This window comes from Vulpes vulpes, chromosome 13 (genome assembly GCF_048418805.1).
Source record: "Vulpes vulpes isolate BD-2025 chromosome 13, VulVul3, whole genome shotgun sequence".
Taxonomy (NCBI): domain Eukaryota; kingdom Metazoa; phylum Chordata; class Mammalia; order Carnivora; family Canidae; genus Vulpes; species Vulpes vulpes.
Window position 1 is genome coordinate 119,938,486 of NC_132792.1, and position 20,739 is coordinate 119,959,224.

Below are 20,739 nucleotides of genomic sequence, written 5' to 3' on the forward strand. Positions count from 1 at the left end.
ATTTTTTAGTCTCCAAGTCCCAGAGCTACAAAAACATTCTCATCAGTGTCAGGAGAAAGGTCTTAAAAACTTCTTTAAAAACTAGCAGCAACCTATCAGTCTGGGGGCCCATGTACACACTGAGGGGAAGGCAGGACACCTGGGCTGCATCCTACCCTAGGAGAACAGTGACACTGTAGTGACCTCTCATTCTTTAGGCACCCAAAATGAGAAATCCAAGAGATAAGGACAAGGAGTAGTAGTCAGAAGAATGGGGACCACAGAGAGGAAACCTGGTTGCCCATCTGCATCCTGCCTGGCTGTCCATGTCCTGCTAGCAGAACAACTGGCCCTGGCTGTCCTGATGTCCCTCGTGTGCGCTGCCCTGGAACTTGAGCCTGTGCTTTTCTCAACTTGCTCAGAATCATCCTTACAAAGAGGCATCACATGATCACATTATAGGCAGAGGCCCTAAGATCTGGAAACATGAGTTCTAGACCATCTCTCAGGACATGTTCAAAGATTGTGAAACCGGGGGACTGGAGTTTGTAAGTAACCTTGAAGTGCTATGAGCCAACTTGAGTTAAGAAGTTGAGAGCATGTGCTTTGGAGGCAAGTGGGCCTCCATTTGCTGTTAGCTTTTCAGATCTTCCTTCGGTCACACAAACTCCACATAGACAGAATACTTATTTCCTGCCAGTTCTTCCTTTTGGACACACCTTGGCCTCTATCCCTCCACCTATACAATGCAACGTGGACACAATGGGCAGGAGAAGGTGTTCCTGATGGTTCTAACTCAGTCAATTAATAGCTGTGTGACCTTGAGCAAGATACTTTGGCCCTTTGCAAGTAGCTTTGTTGAGTAGTATTAAGACTTTTTTTTTTTTTTGCTAGAATGATCAGTTTTCATTTCTGCCTTTTATTGAATCAATATTTAACTAACTTAATCTTGCTTAATCTACTTTCGTGTTCCTCTTTTAAATGGGAAATCAAAAGTGACAGCAAAGCAAGTACTCTAGGGGATGATACCTCAGATAAGTAGCCAGCAGTAAAGGCTTGCTTCCTAGTGCTAAGTAGCCTACATTAGCTCTTCTCTGACCCAAAACTCATTCCTTGAACATCCTTGACCCTAAACCTAGTACCTATGAAAGATGGGCATTGCCATGTTAAAAAAAAAAAAAAAAAACTCCTATTCTGGTAAGGTAAGAATAAATATTCCAGTACAGGGCTAGGAGAAGAGGGCAAGAGGGACTGTCTGACGGGCCAAACCCAGACTGGGAAGTGTTCCAGGGGTTACTGGACATCACTGCACTTTGCTGCCCTACTATGGAGGACATTATCTAAGTGGTGAAATGAGTGTTCTGCAATGAGTCAATGCATAGTCTACTGTGCTTCCTACTCCACTGTGAAAATGCTTCTCTGTCAAAGGCCAATCCTTCTTCACCCAGAGGTGATGATTTTCATTAATCTGTGTGACCAAGAGAACCATTTCTGTTCTGTCCAGTCCAGATGTCTCTTCTCCCGATTCTACAGTTCCTCTTCTGAATGTTCACACCATCCCATTCCACGGGTCTGGGTGTCAGTTTCTTTTGTTTATTTTCTTGCTCTCTATTATGTTCTGGAACATGTCACCTATTCCTGAAAAGAGGATGGGAATGGAATGCAGAGATGACAGCGACCTACAAGAGGGCCAAGGGTATGGAGAATAAGAAGGAGTCCAGGACAAGTAGACCATAGACATTCTCTGTCACTGCTCTTTCAGTGCCCTTGAAGCTGGTAACAAGATTTTAATCAAATTTTATTAATTTAACTAGAGATACGGGCTAATTTTTTCTTGTGTGCCAGGCATTTTCAAGCCTCTAGAAGAAGTGCCATATCAGAAGGCAGTATATTTTGAATGCTACTGTGTATATGTAACTTTTCTAGAATAACATTTTATCTTTTCTATTTGGTTAATTAATAAATTTTGACTAATAATGATTTATAATCATATTAATCATAAATAATATAAATTATAATTCATAACTGATTAATTACTATTTAAATAAATTGGTAATTTAATATTAACTGTTGATATTGAAAATATCAGTAAGTTGCTTAAAATTCCTCAGTGTATAAATGGAGAAACTCTATGGAGATGTATGTTAATACAGGTACAGACTCAGATATAAACATGGACACAGATACAGATATCTTATATCTCTTGGGGTAGAACCAAGAATCGGTTTCTCTGAGGCTAAGAAGAGATACACTGGGAAGAATGAATTAAAATGTTTAACTGGTACTTATTTGATTTTATTTTCTGTTGTGCAGGAGTAATGTGAATTCTTTAACTTTTCTCATAACTCGCCTATAAAATCATTAGTAGTGCCTCTTTTACTCATAAATCTGATTTTTCACATGATCACATTATAGGCGGAGGCCCTAAGATCTGGAAACATGAGTTCTAGGCCATCTCTCGGGACATGTTCAAAGATTGTGAAACCAGGGGACTGGAGTTTGTAATTAACCTTGAAGTGCTATGAGCCAACTTGAGTTAAAACCCTTTTTGGACCTCACCAAGATGGCAACATAGGGGGCTCCTGAATTTCCCTCTTCCCATAGACACACCAAGTATACAATATACGGATTGATTCCCTCTGAGAGAAATCTGGAAACAAGTCAAGTGACTCCTACACATTGTGCAACTCAGAAAATACCCACACTAAAATGGGTAGGAAAGGCTGAGACACATTCTCACCACAAACCCCACCCATGGCACAGCACCCTAATTCAGGGAGGAACCTCCAACTTCCAGCTTCCCCCTGAGGAGGAGTTTAGACCACACATCTAGCACTCCAAATTCTACAGCTTTCACCCAAGGGATATGCCCCCAACTCATTGGTCTCTGATAACCAATAGGGCCATCATTCACAAGACCCACAGGACTTGTTATAACAAGCAAAGAAGCCTTTGCTAAATTAGTATATAAGCACTTTCTGTGGCTGCCTCCTACCACCCCAGGCTCTGTGCAGGAGCCCTGGCCTCCCTAGCAAACAAAATTCAAGACCATATGGCTTCAAAGGTGGATTCTGCAAGACATTTAAAAAAGAGTTAATATCTATTCTTCTCAAACTATTCCAAAAATGGAAGGAAAGCTTCCAAATATATTCTATGAGACCAGTATTACCCTGATACCAAAACCATAGATACTACCAAGAAAAGTACAGGCAAATACTCCTGATGAACATAGATATAAAATTCTCCAAAAAAAATTAGCAAACCAAATTCAATAATACATTAAAAGGATCATTCACCACCTTCAAGTGGAATTTATTCCAGGAATGCAAAGATGGTTCAATATCTGCAAATCCATCAACATGATACACCACATGAATAAAATGAAGGATAAAACCATACGATCATTTCAATAAATGTAGAAAAGGTATTTGACAAAATTCAACATCTGCTCATTACTATCAAGATCATAAAAACTATCAACAAAGTGGGTTTAGAAGGAACATATCTCAACATAATAAAGGCCATTTATGATGAATCCACAGCTAACATCATCTTCAATTGTGAAAAACTGAAAGATTTTCCTGTAAGATCAGGAATAAAACAAGGATGTCCACTGTCACCACTTTTATTCATCATAGTTCTAGAAGTTCTTTGGTCTTACAGAGCAATTAGGCAAGAAAAAGGAAAATAAAAGGCATCCAAGTTGGAAAGGAAGAAGTAAAACTGTCACTATCTGCAGATGATATAATACTATACATAGAAAACCCTAAATACTACACCAAAAACTATTAGAATAATTGAATACAGTAAAGTTGCAGGATACAAAATGAATATACAGAAATCTTCTGCTTCCATACACTAATAACAAAGTAGAAAAAAGAGAAATTAAGGAAACAATGCCATTTACAATTGCACCAAAAAAAAAAAAAACAACCAAATACCTTAGGAATAAATTTAATCAAAGAAGTGAAAGACTTATACTCTGAAAATGATAAGACATTGATTAAAGAAACTGAAGAAGATATGAACAAATGAAAAGACATTCCATGCTCATAGATTGGAAGATTTTATATTCTTAAAATGTCCATACTACCTGAAGCAATCTACAGATTTAATACAATCCCTACCAAAATATCAATGGTATTTTTCACAGAATTACAATGAAGAACCCTGAAGTTTGCATGGAACCCCAAAAGACCCTAAATAGCCGAAGCAATCTTGGAAAAGAAAAGCAAAACTGGAGGCATCACAATTCCAGATTTCAAGTTATATTACAAGGCTGTGGTAATCAAAACAATATGGTATTGGCACAAAAATAAACACATACATCAGTGGAACAGAACAGAGCCCAGGAATATACCCACGCATATCTAGTCAATTAATTTTCATCAAAGGTGCCAAAAATATACAACAGGGAAAAAATAGTCTTTTAAATAAATGGTGTTGGGAAACTGGACAGCCATCTTACACTGTACAAAAAATAAACTCAAAATGGATGAAAGACTAGAGTGTGAGACCTGAAGCCATGAAGCTCCTAGAAGAAAACATAGTGGGTAAGCTTCTTGATATTTTTGGCTTCTCACCTCTGAGACATCAATATTCTCCAGCCAACTGCCTACTCCCACACAGCTTTAGGCTTGCCCACCCCCCACATCCCACCCCATCTCCCTAATTTGGATAAGCCTCTTACTGACAGCCTCTTCTCAATCCCCTAAACTCCTAGCTTTTGAGACTCCTACTTTCGCTCCCTCCCAGTCCTATGGCTCGGGCCTTGTCATTGCCTAGAACTACTTCTCTAAAACTTTAAACACCACCCCCCACCTCTGAATGTGGCTTCTCTTTCCTTGAACTTTCCAACACTTTCCTTTTCCCCAGCCCTTGACTTGTTTCTATTTCTATTTTTTTATCAGTCCATTTCCTGGTCTTCTCTAAGCCTGAACCCATGACAGGCAACTTGAGTTGCTCCCTCAACTTGATCCCAAAGTATGAATTATCTGATTATGTGACATCCCATCTTTTGGCTCTCTTTGCTTCAATACAACCTCAGGAAGACAATGAAGTGATCATGTGCATCTGGACTCTTTTACTCTCAATACAAACCCTGATGAAGCCCAAACCTGGCATCTACTCATCATTCTTAGCCTTAAATTGAAGCCATGTGTTTCATATATACTCAAGTCAAAGTAACAATCCTGAACCAAGAGCATCATTGATATTTCCTACATCTACCTTGATTATAAGTCTTCCTCTAAAAATCTCCACAATGTAATTCTTACTTTATTATTAAAATTTACCTGAATCTCACTGAAAAATTAAAAACTTTCTCATATCTGCAGTTATCTTTGCATTGCCAAAACATGAGTGAGTTTACTTTTTTTTCAGCTGTATTCAATCCAAAATTACATGAAAAACCTTCTAGTGATTCTGACCATCAATATCTCCTAGAATATATATATTTTTTAAGATTTTATTTATTTATTTATTTATTTATTTATTTATTTATTTATTTATTTGAGACACACAGAGAGAGGCAGAGACACAGGCAGAGGGAGAAGCAGGCTCCCCACAAGGAGCCCAATGAGGGACTCGATCCCAGGACCCCAGCATCACAACCTGAGCCGAAGGCAGATGCTCAGCCACTGAGCCACCCTGGCCTCCGTCCTAGAATATATTTTAATGCTAATCCAAATACTAATCTTAATCACCATGCCACATACTGACACCAAAATGATTTCTAGATGATACTGATTCAATTAGATTTATAACCAGATATACTGAACAGAAATATAATACTTCATAAACCAAGTGCACAACAATGACAATTTTCTCATAAGCTTTATAACTAAGTTGAATTTCTATCTCTAGTCTCCATTCTTCCTACTGCCCAATAAATAGACTTCAATCTTGCCAATACAGGTTAACTTCTGCTGTATCAGAGTTTTCTCACTTGACCCAATGTTTTCCCCTTCCACTTAATCCTTGAGAAGGACTCCAGGATCAAGTGTGTGCAGGACAGAGTACAGGAAGGCACATATTAGGGATCTGGTTCTCAGTAGATACTTTCTCTTCATGTAGATGTCTGGATCATGCCATTTGGTCTTCAGGTAAGGTCATCCCTCCATATTGGTGTCTCTGAAGTTGTCCATACCCCTAAAGGTCTCAGGTCATCATTCCATGCACTTCACCTCCCTGTCTCAAATGTAGCCCCTGCAGGAGACTTGATAGGTTGCCTCAGGCTCACTTAGGAGCTCCATAGGAGACAGGATGCTATTTATCTTGTTCACCACTGTTCTCAGTATATAAAACAGACACCTAATGGGGGGAGGGGGTTCATAGTCTCAGATCAGGCTTGAAATTTTGTCAAGATGTAATTTGCATCTGGGGACAGTGAGCAGCAAGACTAACCCATTTATAGGTTGTGGATTTAAAGTCTCTACTGATGGAGAAAAGAAAACAAAGCTCAACTTACTTTTCACAGTTTTGGAGAAAGTAATCCTAGAGGTCTGTAACCTCAGATGTCCTACATGCATCATCAGTCCACCTACATAATAAAGCCAAGGTGGTCAGCAGGGTGTGGCAGAGGCTGCTGTGCCCACCAAACAGTCCACTCCCTGCCTGTCTAGTAACAGCAGGGGGCAGTGATGTGACTGATGAACACTCAGGTTCCCACCTGCTCCTCTGCAGATAGGAGTGGCCACATGGCTGCATTCCAGACAATGGTGCATGGACAGAAGCTGTTTGAAATATCCCTCTTTGGAGGGAATGAGGCTAACTCAACATGGAAGGCTTGCTGTTCTTCTTCCTTCTGACTATTTCACATGGGAATGTGCAGCTGCAACCTTGAGGCAACCTTTAGGATAAAGCCAGGTGCTAAGGATGACAGAAAAGAAAGCTAGAAAGAGCCCAAGACACTGAAAATGACAAAAGTGTCAAATTCAGTAGGAGGAAGATAATACTGTGAGTGAAGGGTTGACCCTGCATAACCCATCAGACTTTATGATCCTCTTTGTGAAGATCCCACTTTTGCAGGAATAAATGTTTTTCAGGTGAAATGAAAACAAATTCCTAACACTGTAAAGCTATCATCACTCAGATTTCTATAACTAGCAATTAACCGAATTCCTAATATTTAGTAACTCCAAATTACATCAAAATGTAAAAATTGTTTCTTTCATGAATCAGAGGCTTAAGCCCAGTTAAAGAGGGAAGTAGGAATTGATATTACAAAGTGAAGAAAACACGTATTGTTAACTCTCTACTGTGTTGAGAAATGATCTTTGTATATTTGGTGCTTTGAATATTTGTAATATTTAAGATAATTTGGATAGTTAAATACCTAATAAATTAACCATTTTTAAAATGTGTAACAAATAAATGATTTATTTACACATATTACACAATTCTAAATCATTGAAAGAGGTGTTTTGAGAGAAAAAATCAATATTTATTTGAGCTCTAATATGTGTTTTGAACATAATTCTCTAAAAAATTTTCTAATTAAGAAAGAATTTTCATTATATTCTAAGAAAAGAACCCCAATATTCTTAATTATTGGCATATAACTTTTCTTTCCATTTAATAATTTATACAAGCTCTCATTTCTCTGATATTATAGAAATAGAATCCATATGGTCACCTAATTCAATAAAAGCCTAACTGGTGTCTCTGCATTCATAAGAGTGGCCAGTGGTGTGCAATTTACCAACCACCTTGCCAGATGCATTAAACACCAGGGAGCAGGGACTCTAGAGAACCTAGTACCCTAACTAAGGGTGTCAGAGCTCCAAACCTTTGATGGGAAGCTGCTTTGAGTAAACACAGGGCAAGCATTATAAGTGGCAACATGGGGTCCTGCTCATCTATCTTGATGTTACTCTGGATATTTCCCAAACTGTTCACACAGACATTTCCCAAACTGTTCACATTTCTCTGTGATCAAATAAATAAAGCAAACCACTCGATGGTGGAGGAGGAATTTGCCCTTTAAGATTGTGGCTTTAAGTTGAAAGTTGTAAGAGAATTGTACTCTTTGTAAACATCACTGCAGAAAACATAATAGGCACCATATTTCTAAATGTGATTTATTGATTTGTGATTACTTAAGTATGTGAGATTTATTAGTCAGACTATCTACTGGGATTTACAAACACAGTTGAAAGTGTCTAGGAAATTTAATTAATCTCCAAGCCCCTTTGAATATATGTGTTAAACTTCCATTAGCAAAACCTTGTATTACATATTGTTTTTTAGTTTTTGTTGCTGTTATTACTCAATATATTGACAGTGTTTACCACAAGTATTGGCAAAGTCTTTTATGTGTCCTCAGTCCACCTTCAAACACACTCTAAAACTCACATTGGGTCATATTGATCTAATATAATCTCCTTCGATTATATTGATCGACACAGCTGAGCAGCACAAACAAGGGATTTCCCACAAAGGACAAGGGTGAGGCATATATGGAATATCAACACTTTAGCTTTAATCTCTGCCAAGTTTTTACCCAGGGAAACTATTGTGATCATTTAAGGAGGTTTAAAAAATCTAATTGGGTCACTCAGAGTCCCTTCAACCTCAAAGTTCATCCTTGCCCTTGGTGTAATCTTGTTCTGCTGAGTTCTCACGGCTGCTCTCTGCCACCCTTTGGGGTGGCGTTCTCTGGCTCAGCCAAAGTGTCTGCCAAATTTTGGTTTATAAAACCTTATATTTTGGAAATTCATCACAGTCCTGCAGAAAATACATTGACAGGACGAGCTGACTGCTGTCATTCAAATATCTGACTGTATTTGCCTCTTGTGGAATTCAAGGGTCTACTTTTTCCCTCCCTCCTGGTGCCACCAGATGTCACTCTTCTCTGATTATCTCTTGGGTCTCCTTTCCTTCCCGTATCCTGGGAAGTTCCGGTTGGTTTCCAAGTCTGTGACACTCATGGGGGACATTACAGGCATCAGCTAGACCTCACAGAGAATGATTAAATCCCTGATACTACTTTACCTTCCAGATCAGCCAACCTGTAACCTTGGGGAGGTGGGGAGGGATCTTACAAGAGCTAGGGGTCTTCCTCTACCATCTCCTCACCATGAATTTCACTCCTTGCTGGCAAGCATGTGGTCTGGAACTGTGGTTTGATACTTGTTTGATGGTGCACAGAATGGCCGCACAGTCCCTAGGAGGCCCTGTCTTAGGTGGAGGGAAAGACAAAAGGCTACCCAAAACCTTTCTCCTTCTAGGAAAGACTCTATTATGAAACTGTAATTCTTTGGAAGCTGGGTCGAAAAGCAAAGTCTGACCTATCTATGGAGGAGTTATTTTAGACTTCATATGAATGAACTCACTTAACACTAGAGCACTGGTTCCTCATCTAATACACCCAGGGGTCAAAATTGTATTATTTCCCCAGTGAGCATTAGTAAGATTTCACAGTGTTCTCTGCAATATCTTTTTAAATTTGAGTATTTTGTTTTTGTTTTTATTTTTATTAAAGATTTTATTTATTATTCATGAGAGACACAGAGAGGCAGAGACACAGGCAGAGGGAGGAGGAGGCTCCTCAAGGAGAGCCCAGAGTGGGTATTTTGAAGATCATCATAACTTGATAGGGATATATTCCTTTTTGTTGATATCATAGGCCAAAGAGTGTAGAAGTCATACTGAAGTTTATCTCTTTCCTAACTATATTTAAAAGGAAATTGCATCCAAAACACAAAGCCATGTTTCCCTAATATCTCATTTTTATACCTTTTCCCCTCAAAATTGCACTCAGTATAGCAACTCTTCTAAAACCAACCAACAAACAAACAAACAAAAAACCTTTTTCCAATGCTGGTTCCCCTGACTCTCCTCTTTCTTCACCTCTTCTATCTCTAACATTCTTCTCTTTTTTGTTCAGAGTATTTTCTTCTCCAGCTACCCCTGTGCTCTCTCTCCAGAAATCAGTCCCTCAGCTCTGGGCTTCTCCATCCCACTAGCTCTATCAAGGCTGGATGCTGAGTAGAGCAGGCAGTGAATTCTACTTAGGTAGAGGAACAAGAAAAAGGCATGCGTACTTATACCTCAATATTTTCCTAGGTAATGCAGTTACATTAATGAAAATACACATAAAGGATACATTGCAATAATGGAAGGTTGTTTAGAATCAAGTATGTTGGGCAGCCTGGGTCACTCAGCAGTTTAGCGTCACCTTCAGCCCAGGGCATGATCCTGGAGACCCAGGACTGAGTCCCACGTTCAGCTTCCTGCATGGAGCCTGCTTCTCCCTCTGCCTGTGTCTCTGCCGTGCTCTGTGTGTTTGTGTGTGTGTGTCTCTGTGCCTCTCATTAATAAAAAAATATATAAAAATCTTTAAAAAAATAATCAAGTATATTGCTAGTAGCATTGAAAAATGTAAAAATGGTAATTTTTCCGAAAAATAATTTCACAATATGTGAAAAGATCTCTTCAAATTCTTTCTGGTTCAGTAATCCCATTTTTGAAATATCCCCACAAGAGGAAAGTAAATGTCAAAATATACAAAAATGTTTGAACCAGTGCACTGGGAAGTGAAGTAACAGAGGGTGTCATAAATACCAAATCTGATTCAGAGTCAAAATCATGATTGAAGCCGCACATTGAGGATGCAGCCCTAGGATTAAAAAAAAAAAAAATGCTCACTCTGGGAAACGCAGACACACAAGATTCAACATATGAGAGAAAGGGAGAGACCATTGCCCAGTTCTTCCCAACAGAAGTCACCACCAAAAAGAATCATTTGTAGATTTGTTTTGATAGGGCTTGGTAGCTCCCAACTCCGAGGGAGCAGCCCAGAGCATCACAAGGTAGCAATCAGCAAGCTGTCACCTTGGAAACTCTAATACAAAATGATAAATGAAGAACCAGGATTGACTATCAATGGCTCTCAGCCATTTTCATCTGTAACAATTTAATGGAGATCATACGCTCCAGGCGGCACAGAAGCTCACCTGATCTAGAAAAGTTTTTCTTAATTACCTGAATGCACAAAGGTAGGTTGTAGGTGGAAAGTGAAAAGAAAAACAGAGCAAATCAGTCTCCTTGAGCTTCTGAGACCTGTGCTGGCAGAGACATCCACTTTCTCCCCAGTTTCTGTAAGTAGGAATTGATACACACTGGCAGGTCCTTCCCTCCTGCCTGCTTCAGCCTGGAGAATCACTGCCCTGTGCTAGGACCAGTGGCTAGGCGTGCATGTGCGTGTCACCAGTACAGTCTGCAGAGAGGATACTGATACAAGATAAAGTCAAAAGGAAAATGTACTTCCAGTCAATGCTTCCCAACGTATTTCCTTCATGTTATTTTGGGGATAATTTGGCATAAACCAGAGGGGACATAAAGCCTCAGGTGGGCCTGCTACAGCAGGAAATGGAAGTCCAAGGGCTCCAGCAACCCAGGACCACCCACCTCAACCAAGGGCCTAGGGGATCAAGGTCTTACTTGGACAAGTGGGCTGCAGAGCAACAGGAGCTGGGAACGCCTGTTTAGGGGAGAGAGGATCAAGAGCTACCACAGTTCAAGTGATTTATCCCCAGCCCTTCCCTCTGACTCTGTGTCCTGCAAACCGTCTGTTGATTGGATGAAACCCTACCATACAGCAGGTGAGAAGAGCGTGGAAATGCTCTAACCCTCCTCACACTCATAGACCACTCGGTGGCATGACAGTCTTTGTTCATGAGAATTAATTGAGCTCTATATGTTTGGCTGTGATACTAATAACGTTTAAGATACTAATTCTAAAATATACACAGATAGTGTTTAGTAGTTACCAGCACTGAGATTTGGGGTATGGCATTACTGAGGATAAGTGTAAGAGTGTTTTCCTCTGCCCACCTTACAGGCAGTTTTGAGCCCCCAACACTTCCAACGATGTGAATGATGTCCTTTGTACGTGTGAAGTGCTGGACACATGCTGTGTTTGTCATGAATGAGGCAACTAAGGGCTGTCCCCACAGAAGGAAGTTCCAGCCTGAAGGAACAATCCGGGACTCTAACCCAACAGTGAGAAAAATGACTGTGTAATATTTTTGAAAATTATTCCTCAGTATTGTTTATGATTTCTTTTATTTTATTATTCGGAAGAACTTTGGCCACACTTGGTAACCACTCACTCCCTAGGTGTGGTGCTGGGCTGGGAGAGGGAAGGCATGCATTTCCTAACAGAACCAGAAGGTGCACCAAAGTGTTCTCCAATGAAAGAGCAGTTCTCTTCCTAAGATAAAATGTGTTTTCAATCTCTAGATTAATGACACAAGTTAATATTCAGGGGTTTTTTTAAGCTTTATTTATGTATTTGAGAGAGTGGGAGAACGTGAGTGGAAGAGGGCCAAGGTAGAGGGAGGGAAGGAATCTCAAGCAGACTCCCCACTGAGTGTGGAGCCCAAAGTGGGGCTCGATCCCAGGACCTGGATATCATGACCTGAACCAAAACCAAGAGTTTGTGCTCAACCCATCGAGTACCCACGTGCCCCGATACTAGTTTTTAAAAAGTAATTTCTTCATAAATATGTAGTAGGATTCTACTATAACACTATTTCATAATGTCTCTTTTTAAGATATTTATTTATTTGGAAGAGAGAGAGAGAGAGAGAGCATGAGTAGGGGGAGGCGCCGAGGAAAAGCTTAGAAGCAGACTCCCTGTTGAGCTTAGAGCACAATCCCAGGACTCTGAGATCATGACCTGAACTGTAGTCAGATGCTTAATGGACTGAGCCACCCAGGTGCCCTTATGGTCTCTTTTTTTTACTTAGCTCTATATTATGTATCTCTGTACATCAAAAAATATATATTTACTTCATACATAACTACACACTATTTCGTTTTGTGAAAATGCAATAATTAATCTAACCAATCCCCTAAAATTGGGTGATTTCATTATTTTCAGCATAATTAATACCCTAATAATGAACATTCTTTTGCAAGCACCACCTTAGCTTTATATATTTTGCATATTTTGATTTATGGTTGAATGAAGGACTGAGAGGTAGAGTAGATTTATTAAGTGAGGAGCTCTTAGAGAAACTGCATTTAGCATCAAGCATTCAATCAGTATTTGTCCATGATGGGAAGCAGTGCTAATGCCCTGTGGTTTTTGTCCCTAAAGAGGAGCCTAAAAGGAAGTTTGTCAACCCCGACCCAATAGCAAGCCTGACTCAAAGACCATCTGGACCACTTTCTGTTCTAGTAAAGAGGGAAGAAGTGAGGGGCTGCAGGGCCCTTGCGCTTCCCCATCACATACAGCCCAGGAACATCCTTCTCCCTTCTAAGAAGCTATGGAAGCCCCCATCAGAAACACGAAGTTGGGTGCCAGTTCTGCACCCAGACATTTGCTTCCTGTGAGGAGAGAAAAGGAAGTGATTTTGCCAGTGCTTCCTAAACCTGGGATCTAGCCCAACGCCTGATGCAAGTGCCACAGTGTCCTCTGCTGTCAGTTCGTGTGTACTGCCCTCTTCTCTCCTTTCAAGGCATAGATAGCCCCCACAGCATGGGAAGGGAAAGCAAAGGTAGCCCGTGTGGAGCCATTTGAGGCAGCATGGAGTTTGACAGATGCTAAGGAGTCACTCCTTTCCAAGCCCTTTCCGCCAACACTTACTGAGCATGTCCGTGGAGCAGGCACCATTGGACATGCCTGATGTCGAGGTAAATACAAAGTAAAGTCTTTGGCCTTGTGGAGCTCACATTCCAGTGGGGAGAGAAAAGATAAATAAGGTACATGGTGTTTTGTATTTTGATGAATGCTGTTTTACCAAGAAGGTAAAGGAAATGAGGAGACAGCTGCTCTTCTGGGCGAGCTGGCCAGGCAAGGCCTCAATGATAAGGTGACTTGGGAGCAGATGAAGGGACAGACCATGGTGCTGGCTGGGGGGATAATTGAAGCAAATGGAATAGCCAGTGCAAAGGCCCTGATGCAGGGGAGTGCTGATTTTCTAGGAATTTTCTAGGCTATTTTCTAGGAATGCCAAGAAGGCTATAGTGGATTGGCAGCATGAGAGGAAGTGATGGGAGGTGAGGCCAGAAAGTGTGTCTGGGAGCCAGGAGGCATAGCTAGAACCTTTTAGCCATCGTAAGCACACAGACTCTTAATGGGACATGGAAAGTCAGTTGGGGGAGTTTTGAGAATTTCAATCATGCCCAGTTACCTGTGCGTAGGCTCAGAGTATGATAATGAACATGTGCTTATATCCTGGTTCTAGTAATCCTTTTGACAATATGAATCAAGAGCCCTAAAACAGTTAAAGCCAGCCATTAGTAAGAAAATAGAATAAAAGATCCCATTTTTAAAAAGATTTTATTTATTTGAGAGCAAGAGAGATAGCAAGACAGAGAACACAAGAAAGGAGGAGAGGGAGAAGAAGGCCCTTCATGAGCAGGGAGCCCAACATGGGGTTCGATCCCAGAACTCTGGGATCATGACCTGAACCAAAGATAGATGCTTAACTGACTGAACCCCCCAGGTGACCCTAAAAGATCCCATTTGTACATAGAAAAAAAAAAGATAAGGCGGAGATACCTCACAATAAGCTAAGCAAAACACTGCAGAACTTACATAAAGACATTTTCAAGCTGTAATGAATAAGATAACACAGGATTTGAATAACACTGCAACTCAAACCCTATTCTCAGACTCTCAGTACCATAAATGTTACTTATATATTTACTTTTCATGAATGTTATTTATGGAGTTGTTAATGATTTATGTGCCTATAAGTTTAATGTAATTTTGATAAAAACGCAGAATTCATTTTGTTTTTTGTCTTTTTTTACTAGATAAGCTCATTCTAAAATTCACATGAGGAAATAAACCTAAGGAAATAGGGATGATCAGAGAAATTTTGAAAGAGTACTAAAGGGTACAAGCCCCATGATATGTGAAAGTGTATTTTAAAACTAAGAGAATCATAAAGCTGAGGAAAAAAAAAATGAAGTCCATGGGAATTGATCCACAATACTAGTTGGAGACCCCAGTACCCCACTCTTAGCAACTGATGTAGCAAGCACAGATACGGAGTCACTGAACACTACCACCAAGCAACGGGTCTGAGTGACAGCTCTAGGACCCTCCACCCAACAGCAGCATGCACCTTCTTTCCAAGACTGCATGGAACATTCACCAGGTCAGACTATTTCCAGATTCTTTCCTGGGTGATGAAAGAAAACAAAGATAAAATAGCTGGAATCACACAGAATATATTCTCCAACCATAATGGAATAAAACTAGAAATGAATTTCAGAAAAGAAACAGTAAAATCTTCAAACAAGTGGAAATCAAATGACTTAGTAGACCCAACCTCATAAAGAGCATCTACTAAAACTCTATAGCTCACATCATACGTAATGGTGAAATATCGAATATTTCTTCCCTAAGATTAGGAGCAAAACAAGGATATCTGTTCCCGCCACTCTTATTCAATGGACAGGACATTCTAGCCACTGTAATAAGGCAAGTACAAAAAAGGGCGTGCAAATTAGAAAGGAAGAAATAAAACTTCCTCCATTTGTAGATAGCATGATTGTCAAAACAGGAAACCCCCGAGGGTCTACCAAAAACAAACAAACAAAAAACCCTTCCTAGAATTAAAAAGTAAGGGATCTGGTCAAGGGATACAAGATTGACACACAAAAATCAACCAAATTTCTGTATACTGACAGCAAACCAGTGGAAATAAAAATAAAACACATGCTATTTACAATTTCTTCAAAGAAAAATGACTTAGATATTAATCCAACAAAATTATGTACATAATTTGTATGGTAAAGATTACAAAAGCAAAGGTTTATTAGATTTGACACTAAAAACATAACCCATGAAAAGGAAAATTGATAAATCAGACCTTGTAAAAATGTAAAACTTTTGCTTTGCAACGGCTCCTGTTCAGAGGATGAAAGTGCAAGCTATGAGCTGGGAGAAAATATTTTAAACCACATATCCAGCAAAGCACTGGTATCTAGGCCATATTTTAAAAACATCAAAATTAACCATTAGAAAAACTGAAGACCCAATATAAAAAAGACAGAAGACACTCATTAGAAAGGACAAACAGATGACAAGTAACCACAAGAGTAGAATCACAACACCAGCTACCAGAGGAAAACCAACACAAGCCAGTGAGCTGTCACTACACACCTATCAGAGGGCAAAGTCATGTGGACACTGTTGGGGACACAAAACAGCACATCCATACCAGAGAATAATTTGGCAGATTTTTTTAAAAATACGTACTAAAGATGGACTTACCATACAACCCAACACTTATACTCTTGGCAGAGAAACGAAAATTCATTTTTAAGCAGAAACGTGTACATAAATGCTTACAGCAGCTTTATTCATAATAGCCCCAACTTGAAAACTCCCCAAATGTCCTTCCACAATTGAATGGTTCAGCAAAGTGTGCTACGTTCTTCGATAAAAAAAGGAACAAACTATTGATGCAGGCAAAAACTTGAATGGTCCTCAGGGAATTATGCCAAACAGGAATAAAAAGCCAGTCTCAAAAGGGTACATACTCCATGATTCCATTTATGTAACACTTGTGCAGTAACATAGTTTTATAGGTAGAGACTGGGTTAATGGCTGGTCAGAGCTGGGGAAGTGTGCGGAGGGGGTGGGGAGCACAAGGGTACGGTTAAGGATCTTGATTGTTGCGGTAATTACAGGAAGTTGCACACATGACAAAATTGCATACCGCCACATCCACACACACACACACACACAGGCACAAGTAAATCAAATACGTGCATGGCAACTAGTAAACTCTGAGTAAGTCCTATGTGCCAATGTCAGTGTCCTGAGTCCTACAGTAACAAAAGACGTTAGCGTTGTTGGGGACTGACTGTGGGAGACGAGACCGTATACAGGATCCTATATATATAGGATCTATATAGAAAATAGAACCACCATATGATCCAGCAATTCCAGTCCTGGGAATATACCCAAAGGAAATGAAAACACTGGCTGGAAAAGGTGTCCACACGCCGTGTTTACTGCAGCATTGTCCACAGCAGCCTAGACATGGAAGCAGCCAACACACACACCCATGGATGGATGAACGGATGAAGAGGTGTGTGTAGATACACAGAATAGTGCTCGGCCATTAAAAAAGCAAACAACAGGGACACCTGGGTGGCTCAGCCGTTGAGTGTCTGCCTTCGGCTCAGGGGGTGATCCCAGAGTTCCGGGATCAGGTCCTGCATCAGGCTCCTGCATGGAACCTGCTTCTCCTCCCTCTGCTTGTGCCTCTGCCTCTCTCTCTCTCTGGCTCTCATGAATAAATAAAATATTTTTTTAAAAAAGCAAACAGCAACAAAATAAAACTAGGGAAGTAAGTCAGAGGAAGACCAATGCCATATGCTCTCATGTATACTTGGAACCTGAAAGAACCAAACTCAGAGACACTCTTCGATTCATCTTTCTGGTCAGAGAGTGCCCTCTGGGCATTGTCCACCACCTTCTCACAGTGGGGTAAGCCTTGGTATTCAATCCCCCAAGGCCTCAGACTCGGGCTGCGGAAAGGAGTCCACCTGGATTTCATGAAAGGGAACATTGAAAAATGACAGGAAGCCCGTTTTCAATGCCACAGCACATGGCTTTCTGAAATCTCCACTGCCACCTCTGCCCGTGGGCCTGCTAGTCCTGGGGAAGAGACACTCCCGTGTCCTATTGGAGTTGACTTTGTGTTTTGTTGGTGATGGGCCTGGATCGGTGTGGTGAAACACCACACTGGGGTTTTCCCTGTACAGATGGTGGGCTATTTTTAGAACCACAGGGTCATTTCCCAGGCAGCTACCACTTGTTGGCAAGACATGCCACCCCCCGCCTCCCCGCTTTCCTCCTTGGTAGCAGAAGATGGCCATAGATATCAGCTTAAATCCTTCAGCTTTGCCTTGGGCGTCTCTACTCTTGGGAGAGGGCTTCAGTACCCCACATTCCAAAGTGGCCTCATCTTCCTGGACAATATCCACCTGACACCCACTTCTGCAGCCTGAATGAGAGCTTTGGTGCTTGTACCTGTAGGCCTTCATGATCATCTCAGTCCTGGAGAGACAGGAAGTCCTACGGCATCAGAACTTTGAATGTTGGGGATACTATTATAAGTAGGACCCTGTCACAGCCACTGACTGTACCCCAGCTCTCCCCATCCTTACTTTAGGCTAATGGCCAGACCTAGAATACAGTCAGGAGAAGATGCTCCTTGTGGCCATCCCCTATGGGTCAAATGCACTGCAGACTCCAGGCTGACCCTTCACAGGCTGTACTATCTCCTAGAACACCATCACCAACACCCCTCCCCCACCAGAAAAAAAAAGAGAGAGAGAAAAGAGGATTTTGAAAATCTTTGTATGTCAGCATCAGTGACCTGGGTTAGTAGAGGGCAGGAGACCGTTGTAGGGAAGCACAGAAAGTCTGCCCCCCACAGTGTTGCTAAAGATCCAGGGAAAGATGACTTTTCCTCCTCAAGTTTCCATGAGCCTGAGGGGGGTGGTCATTTCATATTTAACTGGATCTGTTCCTGAAGCCTCAGGGTCCCTGCCTCCAGTGAGTATGAGATGCCTCCAAACAAGACCCGCTGTCAAGGAAAGTTATCTGTTGCCTTCACGACTCTTTCCATTCCTCTGACAATCTCCTCCATCCTGGTGACACAAGAGGCAGGAAGGTAGAAGTTCAAAAAAATTCTGGGAGGGCTGCAAGATTTAATGTTTGGGAGGTCCCACTTATGCTAATCTCAGGACCTTCATCCCCTAGTGTGGATATAGTTTCATGAGTTCCCCTTCTCTCGGTTCTCATGAGCCTCTGGGTACAATGGTGCCCTAAGACAGAAAGCTATGAGATGCCTGGCTCGATGAGCATTGTCTCGGCAGCCTCTTTAGCCAAAGGCTACTGGGATGAGTTCTCCTGCTCGGCAGGTCATGGCTGTTCTGAGGACACATCAATCCCTACCTCTGAAATCTGCCCCTTCTCTTGGGTTTGGGTGAGCAGCCCAACCCTCCCCAGAAGGGACGGATGCTCCAGACAGCAGGAACCTGCTTTCAAATCTTAGAGGGCCTATATTCTCTTGTTTGGTGAATAAACTGGCAAGAGCCCACCGGATTTCCTCTCATGGCTTAAAATTGTAATCAATAAATAGAAGAGTATTTTTTAAAAAGCTATTAAAAATAGAGCTATTAAAAAGCTCTATTAAGAGCTTTTAATAGAAAGTTCTATTTTTCAGGAATCTCCCTTTGAAAATATGTAATTGCCCATCACTATGCTGCCGAGCCTTTGTACTGCCCAGCCATGGGCTAGTGGCTCTTAATGTGATGTTCCTGGATCACTTCTGAAAGTTTTGAATCTCCCAATTACCTGAAAAATTCTTCTACTTTTGTGTTTGTGTATCTGGGGGAGGGTAAAGTGTCTACACATTATAGCAAGATCCCAAGGAGCACGTAATAATGAAAAGCCATCACATTTGCTCTCAACTTATTTTATGTCGTTGGTTCATGGTTGGAGTGGTCCAGCGGCATCATTTCTTTCCTGCCTCTGATCCTGCTGTTCACCCCCCGTCTCTGTCACACAATCTTGTTCTTCCTCAGACATTGCTTTGACTTAATTAAGCACTTTCCTCTCTTTCTCCCATGGATTGGAAGCTTACCCAGATCGTGTACTTGTCCTCACTTATAGAGGGTGAAGCATCAAAGAGGTTGCAAGATAGAACGCATATGGAAGCATGTGGGAGTGACTTCTCCGGTACCTTCCCTTCTCCCACAAGGTCAACAAGTCAGGCCTGGAGTCTGAGCCCTCAGAAGCTGCTCCCTCCAGCTTGCCGCTCCCCAGAGACCCTAAATGTGAATCAGCAGAGAAAGGCCTGCACTTGTCAGCCTAGATAAGCTTTGGCTTACTCCAACTCCTGTGCACACTCTGTATGTTTGGAGCACACCTACTGAGAAGTCATGAATGTCTACAGCCAGGTTACAAAGAGCTACCTCTGGAAGTTGGATCTGAAATTGTCAGCCAGGAAGTGTTCATTTGTCTTGTTTATTTCTTTTTTTCCAGTATTGCTCCCGAGAGTAGCTGACTGGAGAGGATCCAGGTGTTCTGTTTTGTCTTATCCCAGGGATCAACCCACTGATGATGGCATTGGGTGGAAATGGGCAGATTCCAACATAAAGAGAGAAAGACTTTTGGTGGGAAGGAGCTTCTAATGCTGGTGTAACTTTTTCTCCCCCACTAGTCACTCACCCACCACACCCCAGATGCATTCTGTGCCTTTCTCTGCTGCTCTGTGCCCTGGGAGGCTGACACCTGCCACTGGCATCAGCCAGCCTCTCTGGCTTCTTCCTGGACCTTGGACACAGGAAGAGAAGAGCAAGGTCAGGCCTTTCTGCCTCCTCTCAGCTCTGGCACCTGTCTCTGGCAGTGACTATGTCCCTTCCAGTCACAACTCCACCTGCAAACCGGTGGCCCCAGTTCTCATAGGGCTTTTCCAATGATCCTCCTCCCCAGGCCGACTCACCACTGCCACAGCACCTACCACAGCTGGTCTCCGGGTGGCCTTAACCCTTCGAGCCTGTTCACATCTAGTAGGCAGTTCCTTCATTCAGTCCCTTCTTTTAACCACCAGAGTGGATTCTATTTCCAGCCAGACACAAGGGCTCTCTTCCTAACTTTATTCTTGAACTCTGGAGTGTGAGGGGACAGATCTGAGCTGTCCTGTGTGTGCTAAGGTACTTCAGATCACTTCCAGGTAGTTCAGAGCTAATGCCTCAGGTTAATACCCCAGG

At 41.5% G+C, this 20,739-nt stretch overlaps 1 protein-coding gene across 1 annotated transcript in view; it reads right to left on the reverse strand.

Annotated features, from left to right (window-relative positions):
- CD5L (CD5 molecule like) overlaps positions 1–16,255 on the reverse strand; it is a 30,265-nt gene extending 14,010 nt beyond the window's left edge. Inside the window, exon 1 of the mRNA XM_072732645.1 lies at positions 16,220–16,255. The gene's annotated coding sequence lies outside the window, so the exon portion shown is untranslated. The remainder of the gene's footprint in view (positions 1–16,219) is intronic.
- Between the last annotated feature and the right edge of the window lie 4,484 nt (positions 16,256–20,739).